At 45.8% G+C, this 14,308-nt stretch overlaps 1 long non-coding RNA gene across 1 annotated transcript; it reads right to left on the reverse strand.

The window, feature by feature from the left end:
- Positions 1–1,079: 1,079 nt before the first annotated feature.
- LOC104860247 lies at positions 1,080–2,118 on the reverse strand. The gene is made up of 3 exons (XR_779634.2): positions 2,024–2,118; positions 1,548–1,780; positions 1,080–1,196 (listed from the first exon to the last, which is right to left on the reverse strand). It is a non-coding gene; the product is annotated as an uncharacterized LOC104860247 (long non-coding RNA).
- Positions 2,119–14,308: the final 12,190 nt, after the last annotated feature.

Consider the following 14,308-nt stretch of genomic DNA (forward strand, 5'->3'; position numbering starts at 1 on the left):
ACACTAATAGCCACTGGTACTGTTGCTTTACCTCTTACTGTGTGCCAATCTATGTCTGTTTCAGGTACTGAGCCATTTAATCCCACCAACATTCCATAAAATACATCTTATTCTTATCCCCATTTAATAGGTGAGAGATTTGAGGGGCAAAGCGAGTAATTCATCCGCTAGTCCTACCAAACCTGCCCCAGGCAACAGCCACCAAGAAGGTCAGAGGAAAATCCCCCTTGGACCCAGAGATCTGAAACAAAAGCCTTACTCCTCAGTCCCCTGTGACCCGGGATGGGCCCAGCAGGAGAGTCTGCCCATTTCCAGCTCGCTGGGCTCTGCTAAGTGTGGGCCTGCCCCACGCCATTAGTGGGCCGAATAGATATGACCTCTGAATTGCACAGCTGCTCTGAGGGATAATTGCTCTGTAATCTAAACCACAGTGGGCCTGAGTGAGAGAGGTTTCAAAAGTGGCTGCAATGCATGCATGTCTGAGGACGTTCGGAAGACTCGGTGCCCTGAGAACAGAGCGGTGGCTCGCCCCAGCAAAGTCCCGGGGCATTGAGGACGCTGGACCCTCCGGGGACACTCGTGCTGGGAGCTGCCCGAAAGCCTTGCGGTGCCTTACGTTAAGCAAGCACAAATTAGTAATGGCACTAATAAGTAGGTGGCAGGGCTCTGGCAGACAGTTTCATGGGAGAAGGACACAAGGACCCAAGGGAGGGGCCAGGGGTCATGCGTTGGCCCCTGCAGGGAATCACAGATGCACGGGTTGACCCGCAGCCACCCAGCCGCACTGCGTGTGGGGTCGCCGCACCCCTCTTTCTGGGTCCCTGGCCTCAGAGCCCCGCAGATTCACCTAAGCACCCAGCCGATAAGCTTCACAGGCCGAATGGGCACTGCTGAGCCCAGCAGGGGCATGGTGAGACCCTCGCTGGCAGAAGAGCTCCAGGGCTGGGGCAGCTATGAGGGCGGGAGGGGAAGACGCCCCCAAAAACTAAGGATGGAGGGTGGGGAAGGGTCAGGCTGGCTTCGGGGAAGCCCGTACTGATCACCCAGCTCCACCCTCACACCCACAGGTACAGACGCGCTTGGGTCAGTGGTCAGAGAAAGAATGTGTTGTCCTTCTGGCCTGAGGTCGGGTGGCGAGTCCAAGGTCCCTTCTGATGTCAGCCGTGGGGCCTTTGCAAGGCTGGAAGCCGCGCGTCCTATGGAAAGATGTGATCGGGAGGGACAGAGGCTGGAGTTGTATTTCCAGGGCAGTGGGCTCCATTGTACGGTGTTACGCACAGTGAAGGAGTTAGACTCAATGTCAGCTGCAGTGTAGAAGGTGAACTAGGCCAGAAAGTGTGTGTGGGAGAGATGCCAGAGACTCCCAGGAATAACCATTTCAGCCTCTTCCTCCCTGATTGCTGTGCCAGCTCCCTGACCCCTCCCGCAAACCAGGGAGCGGGAATGACCCTATTCGCTAAGGGGGACACTGGAACATGGGTCTGAAGGGGACGCACGGATCTCCCTCACCTCAAGCCAGGCCTTGGGCCCTGTGAGGCTGCACTCACCAGTCAGTGTCTGTAGTCCTCTTGCCCATCTGCCACCTGCTCTTTCTGCCCACCCACTAAATGGGTGCTTTTAACAGGATCAGCTCAAAAAGAAAAAAAAAGCTCCAAGTAACAAAGAATCATATAATTACTCTGCAGCTCCTTGTCCTTGGTAATTTTATGCTTGTGTTGCTATAATTACACATTACTTGGAGTTAGAGAGTCACAGCTCTTGTGTGGCCGATCGGTGACATCTGCAGGATTTTCAAATGGAAAAAAAAAATCAGAGAGTGCACCTAGCTGACAGAATGCTTTATGACTTTGACTTCTCCAGACCCCAGGCATGGGGACTCAGAAATATGGGTGCCGGGGTTGGTTCTCCGAGAGAAAATGTGAATCCCACACTCACAGTAAACACAGGGGGGCCTCTGTGAAATCTCACTCCCCTGCCACACTTCCAGTCTGCCAAGGGTTCCTCTTCTCCCATCCCTGTTTACCTGTAAATATGGCTCCTAAGCCAGACCTGGTGCTTCCAGCCTCTGGGAGGATGAGCCAGGAGACTTTCATGTCCAAACACAGCCTGAACAACATCGTGACTTGGTGAGACTCTGTCTCAAAACAAAAACAAAAACAAATTTAAAAGGGATGGAGATACAGCCTCCTGCTAAGGCTCTGGGTTCAATCGCCAGTGCCATTAAAAGTAAAATGTTAAAGGCCCCTAAACGCGTCCTGCCCTCTTCTCCATCAAACCACTCTCTCCTCAGCCCTTACCTGTACCCCTGCCCCAGCTTTCCCCTGACCCCCATGAGCATCCATTCTTCACGCAACCCTTGGATGACGTTTTTTAGACAAGGTGAACCTGACAATATTATTTCCTGCCTGACATTGCTCCAGGACTCGTCCTGCAGTCTGGATATGGTTTGAGTATGCCCCCCGAAGCTTCCTGTGCTGCAAGCTTGTTGAAGTGGTAGAAACTTTAAGAGGTGAGGTCTAGTGGAAAGTAATTAGGTTGGGGGGCAACCATCCTTGGAAGGGATTAATGAAGGTCTCATGGGACTGCATTAGTTTCCACAAAAAGGGGTTGTTGGAAGGTAACCTGGTACCTTTCCTATATCCCTGTTCTGCATGTACCGTGATCACTCTTGCACATAACCCTGCCAATGTCATACCACCCACCACAAGGCCCTTGCCTCCAAAACTGTAAACTCAATAATTATTTTTCTTATAAAGATCTAGCCTCAGGCATTTTGTTATAGCAACAGAAAAGAGACTAAGACAGTTTACCAGCATCTGCAGAAGAACAGGGAGGACACTTGCATGGGTGACCAGTAGGTTTCACTCCCGCATTACTGGAACACTAGTTCCCATCCCACTCCTGATTCTGGAATTCATCTCAGGGTGAGGGATTAAAGGGTCTGCGGGGAGGAAGTCTGAGGTAGCAGCAGGCTGCTCCAGAAGAAGGAAGGTCCCAACTGAAGCCTCCGTCACTGTGACACATGCCCAGGGCCCTGGTCTCTCCCTGATTGGGTAGCAGCTGCTGCTGCAAGTAACTCCATCGAGCAGACTCAAGATTTTTTAGCCCTACCAGTTTCCTCAGTCCAAGGAGGAGGGGGGCAGTGTTTTCAGAATCAAACCCTTGAAGATGGCAATACTAACAAGAACTAGAAGAGGGTCGATGCCCTGTGATTCCCGAGACTCATACATGGGCACAGAGAGCAGCTTGGGATTGGTCTTATCGTGATCAGCAAGGGGCAGCAAACCTTTCTTCCTTTGCTTTAACCCAGTCAGGCTCAGGAGTCCAGAAAGCTCTGAATTCACCATTTAAACAGAATCTGGAGCCAACCAGCTCCAATTCCGAGGACACTGCTGAGATGCCAGGAACATGGGGCTGTATCTGTTGGAGGAAACTCACAGAGATCAAAACACACCCTCAGCCCCAGAACACCAAGATCCTGGCTCCTTGCAGCAAAGCAAAATGCACAGGGTCCCTCTTGGCACCCACAGCAGCTAAGAGGGTGAGGGCCCGTGAACAACCCTCTGACTGCACTGGCTCTGCTTCACGATGCTCCCAACAGCTACAACTCCCAGGAAAGCTCATGTCCTCCTGCCAGGGACATGCCTACCCCTCAGTGAACCTGGACTGACCAAGAAGCTGGAGCGGAGGGCAGCAAGAGTCTCAGTCAGGAAAAGCACAGGAGGCCAGGCGTGGTGGCCCAGACCTGGTGCTCCAGACATTCTGGAGCCTGAGGTAGAAGATCACAAGTCAAGCTCAGCCTGGGCAATTCAATGAATAATAAAAAAGGAGTGGCGGCTGTGGATGTGGTTAAATAAAAAAGCACAAGTTCCCTACCCAGTGAGGGGGCACCAGCGTGGGGTGGTCATGGGAACACCATGTGGGGGATGGAGTGTAAGGGCTGGGGCTGGGCAGGGAGCAGGTCAGAGGGTACCGGGCAAGCACAGGGTGGATTTGACTGAGGAGATAGTGTGGGAAGTGACAAAGGCTCAGCCCAGGCATCCAGTGCTAAGGAAGCCTCCGAAAGCATCACAGGGGGCACGTGAGGCGGAGAGCGGGTATGACGCTGAGGGGAAGCAGGGCTGCTCTTGGTGCGCAGGGCACCTGACCCTTCCAGATTCTGAGGACTCCTGGCACTCCTTGGCTTGTGGTAGCTTCTCTCCCGTCTCTGCCTCCATCTCCATATGGTTTTCTTCTCTGTTTCTGTGTGGCTTCTGCTGGCTCTTAAGGGAACGCTATCATTGCATTTAAGGCCTATCTAACCCAGTATGATCTCATCTTAAAACTTACCTTATGACATCTTTAGAGACCTGTCTCCAAATAACGTCACATTCTGAGGCTCTGGATGGGTATAAATTGTGAGTGACACTACTCAAAGATGACATCTATGAGGTATGGATCTATGCTAGATGTTTTTCTACATTATCTGACCAACTCTATGAGTCTTGATAATCCTTAATATTCAACAGGGAAACTCTGTCCTCGAGATTAATAATTGCCCAAGACCACACAAGTGCTGGGGTCTGTCACCAGCATCCACTCGCGGTCTTCCGAACTGTCACTGAAATGTGCTCAGTGTCCACAGCTGAGGAAATGGCCCAGGCAATTGGATGGGAATGGTGAACAGGGTATTCGGAGAATGACTGAAACTTTTTTGTAAAATTAATTTTACGGGTACATTTTAGGTATATAATATAATGATAGTCATCATTGGAGATTTGCACCTTCGCATAATCCATCTTGATTCTTATTTTTTCCTCTCCCCCTGACCTCCCTTCAACCCCTCCACCCCTATTTACAAAGATTATTTTCCATTTTTTATTTTCTCATATTCATTCCCCTCCTTCCTTTCCCCTACCCCGCCAACTCCCGCTCCTTTGTACCTTTCTTCCAATTTCACATTATCTATTATATATTTTCATCCTTATTTACAATTTCAGTTTCTCACAACAGAGAAGTTATTCAGTATTTACACATGTGTGTCCTATCTATTTCACTTAGGAGAATCACCTCAATGTACATTCCTTGACCTATAAATGTCTCTTAACTTCTCATTCTTTATGGCTGAGCAGTACTCCATGTTATAAAAATAAAAAAATTTTTTAAAACACATTTTTCATTATCCAGTCTTCAGTTGATGGGCAACTAAGCTGTTTCCACGTTTTAAATATTACAAACTGTGCTGCTATAAGCATGGGTGCACATATATCACTGTGGTATGATTCTTGCAATTCTTTTGGGAAGATTCCTAGCAGGGGAATAGCTGGGTCAAATAGGACCTCTAGTCCTAGTTTTTCAAATATCTCCATACTGAGTTCCACAGTGGTTGCACCAGTCTGCACTCCCACCCACAGTGGAGAAGGGTTCCAATTTCCCCACAGCCCCACCAGCGTTTGATATTGGGTGATTTAATGATAACAGCCATTCTTTCTGGGGTGAGGTGGAATCTTAGCTTTTTTCTACTGGCATCTCTCGAATGACCCAGGGATGTTTAACATTTTTTCCTATGTATATATTTTTCCTATGTCTACTTCATCTGAGAAATGTATCATTTCTGATGCCCACTTCATCTGAGAAATGTATCATTTCTGATGCCCATTTTTGGATGGGGTCTTTAAATTTGGGAGGTCTGTTTTTTTTAAGTTCTTTTTATATTCTAGATAGTAGATCTTTGACTGAGAAACAGCTGATAAAATTTTTTCCATATTGTGAGTTGTCTTTTCACACTGTTGGTGGATTGTCTTGCTGTGCAGAAGCTTTTTAATAAGATGAGATCCCAGTTGCTGATTGTGCTAGTTCACGGGCAACTGAGGTTTTGTTCATGAAATCTTTTCCTACACCAATGTCTTCAAGAGTTCTACCTAACCTCTCTTCCAGCCAGTTTAGTGTTTCTGTTTTAATATTTAGATCTTTAATCCATTTAAATTTTAGTTTAGTGCATGGTGAGAGATACAGGTCTAGTTTTAATCTTTAGAAAATTTTCCAGCACCATTTATTAAACAGGCTCTTTCCTCCAGTAAGCATGTTTGTTTCCTATGTCAAAGATGAGGTGGCTGAGTGTATCTGGAGTTGTTTTTGCATCTTCTAATCTGTTACACTGGTCCTTGGGTCTTTTTCTTTGCCAGCACCATGCTGTTTTATCACAGTAGCTTTGTAGTACAGTTTCAGCTTGGGGATTGTGATACCCCCACCTTGTCTTTATTGCCTAGAGTCGCTTTTGCTATTCTGGGTCTCTTCTTGTTCCAAATGCACTTTTGGATTGTTTTCTCAAGGTCTGTGAAGTATGCTGCTGGTATGTCTTCCCATTTTCTGATATTTTCTTCAATCTGTTTTTTCAGAGTGCTGTAGTTTTCAGAGTAGAGGTCTTTGATTTCTTTTGTTAGGTGGATTCCTAGATATTTCAATGTTTTGGATGCTATTGTGAAAGGAATTGTTTGTCCCATTTCTTTCTCAGTGAGTCTGTTTTTTCATGTACAGGAAAGCTATTGATTTGTGTGTGTTGACCTTGTAACCAGCTACTTTACTGAATTTGGTTATTAAGTCTAGAAGCCTTCTTGGTGGAGTTCTTGGGTCTTCTAGATAGACTATCATGTCACCTGCAAATAATGACAATTTGACTTCTTCATTTCCTATCTTTATTCTTTTTATTTCTTTCTCTTGTCTAATTGCTGAAGCTAATGTTTCCAAAACTATATTGAACAGGAGTGGTAATAGTGGACATCGATGTCTTGTTTCTGATTTTAGTGTGAAAGATTTCAGTTCTTGACCATTTAGTATGATATTGCCTGTTGGTTTTTCATAGGTGGCTTTTATCCAATTGAGGTAGAGACTGTCTATTCCAATTTTCAGAGGGTTTTTATCATAAATGCATGTTGCATTTTGTCAAATGCTTTCTCTGCATCTATTGAGATGACCATATGTTTTTTGTCCTTGTCTTTGTGTACTATATGTATGTTGAACCGTCCCTGCATCTCTGGGATGAATCTCACTTGGTCAGGGTGTATGGTCTTCTTGATGATCTCCTGCATTCTATTTTCCAGTATCTTATTAAGGATTTTTGCACCTACGTTCCTTAGTGAGATTGGCCTACAGTTCTCTTTTTTGGTGGGTCTTTCTCTGCTTTGGAGACCAAGGTGATGTTTGCTTTCAGGAATGAATTCAGGCGTATTGCTTCCCTTTCAATTTCATTGGAGAGTTTAGACAGGAGTGGCAGTAGTTCCTCTCTAAATGTCTTGTAGAATTCAGCAGTGAAGCCATCAGGACCCAGACTTTTCGTAGTTGTTAAGTTTTTAATTATGTTTTCAATTTCATTGATATTGGATTTTTTAGAAATTTTAGGTCATCTTCATTCAACTTTGGTAATGCATGCATATCTAGGAATCTGTCCATTTCTTCTGTATTTTTCATCTGACTGGCACATAGTTTCTCAAAGTAGGTACTGATGATCCTCTGGATTTCTTCTGGGACCATTGTAATTTTACCCTTTTCATTCCTAATTGCATGCATTTGGGCCTTTTCTTTCCTTTTTTTGATAAGATTGGCTAAGGGTTTGTCAATTTTGTTTATCCTTTTGAAGAACCAACTCTTGGCTTCAGTGATTTTTTTGTATCATTCTCTTAGTCTCTATTGCATTGATTTCTGCCCTGATCTTTATAATTTCCTCACTTATATGAGCTTTGGGTTTGTCCTGCTCTTCTTTCTCTAGAAGCTTGAGGTTCAGCATCAGGTTATATAATTGAGCTCACTCTGTTTTCCTAATGTGAGTATTCACTGCTATGAATTTCCCACATAAGACTGCTTTCATTGTGTCCCATATATTCTGATATGTTCTATTGGCATTGTCATTTAATTGTAGCAACTGTCTGATTTCTTCTTTAATTTCATCTGTGAAAAATTGGTTATTCAGAATTGTGTTGTTCAATTTCCATGTGTAATTCTTGTGATTTCTTTTGCTATTGATCTCCAATTTCATCACGCTATGGTCTGATAACATACAGGGAATAACTTCAATTCCTTTGCACTTACTTAAGCATGTTCTACGAGTGAGTATGTGGTCTATTTTGGAGAACGATCCATGTGCAGCTGAAAAGAATGTGTACTCTGATTTTATGGGGTGGAACACTGTAAACATCTGTTAAGTTCATTTGCTCAAGAGTTTGATTGAGTTATAGTATTTCTTTGTTTATTTTTTGTCTGGTTGGTGTATCTATTGTTACAGTGGGGTATTGAGGTCCCCCACTACTACTGTATTAGTGTTTATATGATTTTTCATGTCCCTTAGTATTTGTTTTATATAGTTGGGTGCACTAGGGTTTGGTGCATATATATTAATGATTGTCATCTCTTCCTTTGGGATTGTTCCCTTTACAAGAATGTAGTGTCCTTCTGTGTCTCTCTTAATCAGTGTTGGTTTGAAATCTCCTTGATCTTAAAGAGGATATTTGCTCCTGCTTTTTGGAGGGATTCCTGTTGCATGGAGTATTGTTTTCCACCCTTTAACTTTCAGTCTATGAGTTTCTTTTTGAATTGTGTTTCTTGTATGCAGCATATTGTTGGATCCTGCTTCTTGACCCATTCTGCCAGTTTATTTATCTTAATTGGTGAATTGAGACCATTAACATTGATGGTTGTAACTGACATATATTGATTTATCCTTGTCATGACTTTTTCTTTTCGGTAGTTTCTCCCCCTTTGTGATTAATTTCTTGTCGTGCCTGATGGATTCATTCTGCTGAGCTTCCTGGATTGTGATCCTCATTGTCTTTTCCTAGGCTATTATTTAAAATATTTTGGAGTGCTGGTATGGTATTCATGAAGTTCCTAAGGTGCTCTTTGTCATGAAAGTATCTTATTTCTCCATCAATTTTGAAAGATAGTTTTGAAGGGTACATCAATCTGGGTTGGAGGTTGTTTTCCTTTAGGGATTGAAATATGTCACTCTGCACTCTTCTTGCCCTGTGGGTTGGTGTTGAAAAGTCTGCTGTGATTCTGATGGGCTTTCCTTTGTATGTGACTTGTTTCTTTTCTCTAACTGCTTGTAGAGTTTTGTTCTATTGGGTTTCTGGAATCCTATTATATGCCTATGTGTAGATTTTTTAAATCACATCTAGTTGGAGTTCTATACGCCTCACTTATCTGTATGTCAAGTTCTCTCCCCCTATTTGGCAAGTTTACTGCCATTACCTCTGTGAACAGTTTTGGTTTTTTTTTTTTTTTTAATGTCATCTGCACTCTCTCCTGTCTCTTCATTGACTCTAATCAGTCTTATGTTATTCTTCTTTGTATTGTCTAGCAGCTGCTGGACTGATTTCTCACGGTCCCTTAAAATTTTTAAGAAATTTTGGGGGACAGGTATTTAGTTCAGTTGTTCCAGTGACTGCCTCTCAAGCACAAGGACCCAAGTTTGATCCCCAATACCCCCCAAAAAAGAAATTTTTATTTTCCTGGTCACTAATTGCAATCATATCTTTTTTTTTTTTTCTTTTTGGAGATCAAACTCAGGGCCTCATGTTTGCCAGGCAGGCACTGTGCCACTGAGCTAAATCCCCAGCCCAGCAATCCTCTCTTCTATATCTGAATTCTATTCTTGTATTGGCTTGTTCTGCTGTGTAAACTTTCAATGGAGTTTTTTGTCTCCAGGAAATCTGCATCTGTTTTATGGATTCCATTTGTTTTCTATGTTGGGATTCCATCATGTTTCTCAGATCCTCTATTTTTTTAATCTGTGTCCACTCTAGATTTATTAATCATGTCTTGTACTATGGGCACAATCTCTAGTGTTATCTGAGAAATTATTTTTTATTTCATTTTTTCCAGGTCCTCTTTCTTTGCCAGTTCGGGGAGTCCAGATAGTTGAGTATCAGATTGTTCTATCTTGTTGCCCTTTGGGGTTGCCTTAGGTGATCTGAAAGTCTGGTTTTGAGATTTGTTTACATGTCTTCTCATGTCAACAGATGCAGCCTGCTGTGCCTTTTGCTCACCAGTGGTCTTTAACTCTCAACAAGCCACAGAGTGGGCTTTTCTCTGCTTCTCACCAGTGCACCAATTCCTGGGTTCGGAGTGGTGGCCTTCTGGATCCCTGCATTGCCCTGTTGTCCAGGCAGGGTTCTGGCTGTGAACATTTGGAGTGGTATCTAGGCATGCCTCTGGCTAGGGCCTGTCCTCCAATGTAGCTGATGTCTGCTGGAGCCTTTGGCTGGTGTCTGAGCACCCTAGTCCCTGGTGTCTGGGAGGACTTCAGGCTAGGGTCTGCGCACACTTACCAATGGTATCAGGGCAGGCCTCTGGCTGTTACTAATGTATCTATGCAGCTCTTTTCCCAGCAAGTCTTTGGCTGGGGCTTTGTGGGGCTTCCAGCAGGGCCCTGGCTGGAAGTGCTTGCAGCTGCAGTGCTATGGTCCATACCAGATTCTCACTGAAAATGACTGAATCTTATACAAGTGGGAACACAGGAATCCAAACGTACAGTGAGGCTGGGTCAAGGTCAGCCCTCCTCTGCAGGCCATGTAGAATAAGGGTCATGGAAAAGCTACAGTCAGAAGTCTGTGTCTGCACTGGCTGGACATGAGGAAAGGGCATTTTCAAAGGTTTTCTTTCATTCAAAACAACCCCTGAGTTCAACCTTGTGGAGGGCAGTTTGAGTCCTGCCTTTCAGAGGAAGCCCATGGAACTTTGAGTTTGAAGAGGGATCAGTCACCTGGCTGCAGTGTGAAGAGCACAGACTTACAGAGAAGCAATCCTGCCCTCTAAGACTGGGAGATCCACAGGGAGAGAGTCAGGGACCAACAATGAAATGCACCAAGAACAACATGAGGTATGAGTCCTCAGAGAAAGAATGGCAATTCTTAGAAAGCCTCCTGGTCATGGTGACCCCACAGAAGAGAAACAGAACTAATCTAGAACTATCCATATGACTGAGCATCCAAGGGCAAAAGTGACCTGCACCACTGGCCCAGAGAAAGTCTGGCAGTAGGTATCAGGTAGCCAGGTGAGCATTTCCACCCTCACCTGTGTTCTTGGGAGCTGTCAGGAGGATGGATCCTGCCTGTGTCCTTTGATGGGAGACTTTATAGTGGCTCACAGTGACACCGCCTGAAGAATGCTTCTGAGAATGCTGGTCTGGAGCGTGAGTGCAGAGGTTGGGGACTCTAGGAACACCTGGGGATGTGAGAGGACCATGAACAGGACAAAAGAATGGCTCTGGGCCCGGGAAAGTCCCAGGAGAAAGCCACCAAGTATCACTGGCTTCCAAACCTAGTCTGCCTATGCTCTACTGAAGAAGGCAGATGCCATTCCTGCGTTTACCAGGAACAAAGGGAGACCAGGGGGTGGAATGAGTTCACCTGGCAGGTGTATGCCACCAGGAGCCCCATGGGCCCCTAAGGTAACTCTGACATTGGGTGGGGTTGGAACTGGTCAATGTTCTCCTCAGGAAGCCAAAGACATTCTCTTTTCATGTTTTTCTCCCCTCCTAGAACACTTCTGTGATCTGGTAATCTGATTGTTTAGTTTTGCTTTGTTTTTGTAATACTAGGCATTGAACCCAGGGGCCTTCCACCACTGAACTGCATCTCAGCCCCTGCCCTTTATTTTGAGACATGATCTTGCTAATTCACTAAGTTACCCAGGCTGAGCTTGAATGGTGATCCTCCTGCCTCAGCCTTCTGGAATGCTAGGATTATGAGTGCCACCATGTGCAGCTCTGATAGATTTTTTTGAACTGACTTGCTTTTTCCTCTTACTACGTGAAATCACTCATGCCCTCTTGTCTGCACATGTTAGGTGCTCAGTAAACACTGCAATGTGAATGAACAGACACAGTCACCCCACCCTCAACCCATGTGCCAATTGTTCCACGGGCAAAGCTATTCAAGAGACCATACGGCACACAGAGGACCACGCCTGGATGGGAAGACTTCCTCTTGCGACAGCTGATTGCCCCAAGAGAGCACCTAACAGGTGCCAGGTGAGTGTCCTGTGTGGGAGCTCCTAAGTGCTGCTGGGCCTGCGAGGTGACCGAGAGCCCCAGAGGGTAGAATGTGAACTGGACATCGCGTTAGGATTTCAAAGTTTTCATTTGCAAAAACCAGTGCTTTCTGTACACTCACACAGTCATTCATCTTCAGTCCTCCTTGCTGGCTCCTTCACATCTCAATTTCCAGACACTGGTGTGCCCTCGGCTACACCTCTACAGCACCACCCCCCTGATGGTCTCTTATAAGCACCAGCCCTCTACAGAAAGCCCCCACGTCTCTGTCTTCAGCCTAGATCACCCCTCCGAACACCAGACTCTTTTCTCCACCTCCACCATCACATCTCCTCACAGGGATAACTCAGCCTGTCAAGCTTCTGCCCAAACAGATTGACACGTGCTTCTTTCTTAAGAACAACTCCCCACCTTCTAGCCATTCAGCCTCCAACCTAAGCACCTGATTCCCTCTTCTCACATTCATTGTCTGACTTATCCGCATGTCACATTGGTGTCACCACTCCTAACACTTCCGTTGTTATCACTGTGGTCACAGCCACTACCCTCTGGCACCTAGATGTCTGTAGAGCTCTCCAGCAAGCCACCTACCTCTCCTCCTCCCCTCCCCTCCCCTCTGTCTCCTTTGACCCCTCCTCCTGATGGTTGTGCCAATGGCCTGCCCTCCAAGTCACTTCTTGGCTCTGGCCTCCTGCCCTCTTGGGTTCCCTCAGTTATGAAAATGGCCTTTCTGGTGAACTATGTGCCAACTCCCCCCAGCTGCTCCCTCTCCTTGCCAAGGCCTTTGCCCTGGGTACACCCAGGAGCACCCTCATCACCCCTGAAGTCCTTCCTCCGCGATCCCTGTCTCAATGAGCCTACTGTGAGCCGGCTTTTAAAAATTAAAACGGAGCACTTTCTGTCCCCTTACACCTGTGTGCGCTGATATAACCGCCCGTTCCACTGCTGAGCTCTGCGGGGTGCACAGTCCCATCATGGCCAAACTCCAGCTGCTAGCCCGAGCTCAGTGGATGCAAAGTGAGGAGCACAGGGCACCATGGACATCAGGACACTGTGAGGCCCCTACTGCCTCTCTACAGCACAACTTCACCTTCTAACATGCTCATGTATTCCATGATGTCCTCCTTTATCACATTCACTGTACCTCTGTCTTTCCCCACTAGAATATCAATTTCATGAAAACTGGCTCAAATGATCTTTTAGTCCCTGGTATGTCCCAAGTGAACTATGGCTGTGGGGAGGACCTGATCTGCAGCCCGTTTTTATAATCAAAGTTGTGTTAAAGGAAGCCCCACTCACTGTGTTGATTTACCTTCCCGAGCTGATGTGCACTACTATGATAGACTTAAGTAGTGTTGACAGAGACCATATGGCCAGCTGTACATAAATATTTAAGATCCGGCCCTTTACAGAAAAAGTGCACTGTCCCTTGGCCTGGTAAAAAGGTTCTCAATAAGTACTTGTGTGAAAGATGCATGAATGACTAAAAATCACATAGAAACATCAATGCAGAGATTTGTTTTCCATAATCATGTTTTGTTTTAGTCCATTTGGGCTGCTAAAACAAATTCGATAAACTGAGTGGCTCATAAACAACAGGAATTAATTTTTTTTTTACTGTTCTGGACGTTGGGAAGTCTAAGATCAAGGTGGTGGCGGATTCAGTGTCTGCTAGGATCTGCCCCTTGCCATCATCTGTCACCATCTCCACCCCAGGCAGCTCTCTGGGACTGCTTTCCTACGGGACTGATGGCTACTCACGCAGGCTCCACTTTCACGACCTAAGCAGGTCCCAAAGGCCTGCTTCCTAATGCTCTCATACTGTGGTTAAGATTTTAGTGTACGAATTTGGGGGGCACAGCATTCCATTTCGATGCAGAGCAACACCTTACCCAACACGCCTACAGATCTGTGCAAAGGATGACACTTTGCTCAGCAGTCAGCTGGGAGGTGAACCTGAGCCGTAATACCTGCTGTCACCACCTCCTGAGAATGCTCTGGGATCAGATGCGAACATGGCTGTGACCTTCTCCTGGGCCATACAGACGAAGGTTGGATGTGAAGCTGCTGTCTCCCCAGGACTGGCCCTGAGCCCAGAAGCCTCTTCCTTCTAATAAGATTCGACAAGGTTAGACACGCTGGGAAGTTATATCACTGTCTCCTCACAAACCTCTTGCAGCTTGATTGTTTCATCCCCGTTTTACAGAGATGGGATGAAGGCTTCAGACTTTTAAGTACTGTCCCCAAAGTCACCTGACTGTCCAAGGCAAGACAGGGAACTTG

This window comes from Fukomys damarensis, unplaced genomic scaffold, assembly GCF_012274545.1.
Source record: "Fukomys damarensis isolate Sample0158 unplaced genomic scaffold, DMR_v1.0_HiC HiC_scaffold_10, whole genome shotgun sequence".
Taxonomy (NCBI): Eukaryota; Metazoa; Chordata; class Mammalia; order Rodentia; family Bathyergidae; genus Fukomys; species Fukomys damarensis.